Here is a 1409-nt window from a genome sequence, read left to right as displayed (position 1 = left end):
TAAGAATAGATCTATTTTGAAAATGTAGTAGTTTATTACCTTCTCTATCAGAGGTGTCGCTCTCTGATTCCGATACCATCGCAGCCTTTCTTTTTCTACACCCCCCCTGCCTAACTCCTCATGTGAGGTATATTCGGAATCTTGGACGTGTTCCCTCGCCTAGAAGTGTCTAGAACAAATATCAAAGTTTGTTTGTGAGACTATACTTCACATCTTGAAGCTTGTCCATTGAGTATAGTGGAAAGAATTTCAACACATCCTTGATATGGCCCATGTCACTCACCACAGCCTTATGAGACTGGTTCGAAGCCATTCATAACATCATCTGCCTTTGAGTGCTCCACAACGCTCTCCATTGTCAATCGAATCTTTGTCATCTCCTTGACAAAAACTGATTCAGAAATTAAATATAGCAGGGTAGAAATGTCAGCATTATAAAAATATATTCGTCGTAGTAACATAATATTTCAAATGAAATGTATATATAAATTAGGTAAACTGTTTTCATAATCTCTCATACCAAAATACCAAATATCATCTTCATCTCTTCCAATTTGTCTGCTGCTAAAGCCTGCTGGTAGATAAGCTATCAGAGTAAAAATGTCAGCATTAAAAAAAATATATTTGCTCTTGTAACTTAACTTTTCAAATACCATGCAGTATACAAAAAGCTTAATAAACCATTGTTAATATCTGTTCCACTGCAGATTGCTTGCAAAACAAAACGAGGGACAGTTGGTGCTGACAAAGTACAAATATCATCATCACACTCATCAGTAGATGAGCCCTATCTCTCTTTGCTGAGTTGTTTCATACTCAGAACCAACATATGAGTGCATTACAGCTTTCTTTTGTCGCTTTCTAGCTTTGCCATAATCATCTATATAAATTATATGTGTATATATGTAATACTCAATTGATCATTACATATGATTATTTAAAATGTTAATTTGAACTCACCACAAGAAACCCATATTTTTTTAAATGGATAATGTGGGAAAGTGCTCCTAACCTCCTCCATTTTTTCAACAGCCCTCTCAAAAGCAAGATCAGACTTGAATCGTGGCCAGAGAGCCGTATTATTTGAGAAATTAATCCAATTCCTTAGTATTATACTCAGGCCATCCTCAAATTCTACTACGTGGTATTTCTTGCCTTCGTAATTAGCTAGAATAAAGCATAAAACATTTATATATATATATATATATATATATATATATATATATATATATATATATATAGGAAAGATTTAGTCTTACATATATATAATACATAGTAATTGGTACTTACTACCCATTCGGCAAGAAGATAACATAAAGCCCTCCTAATGTTAACATTATTCAAGATCTGATATCAGAAATGATGACTAAAAAGATAACATAAAGTTAACATAAAGCTCTCTTATGAGC

The sequence above is a fragment of the Ctenocephalides felis genome, unplaced genomic scaffold (assembly GCF_003426905.1).
Source record: "Ctenocephalides felis isolate EL2017-DRISC unplaced genomic scaffold, ASM342690v1 CF-g0.4_SCAFFOLD_03265, whole genome shotgun sequence".
Classification (NCBI taxonomy): Eukaryota; Metazoa; Arthropoda; class Insecta; order Siphonaptera; family Pulicidae; genus Ctenocephalides; species Ctenocephalides felis.
The sequence above is the reverse complement of the archived record's forward strand: the minus strand, read 5'-3'. Positions refer to the sequence as shown.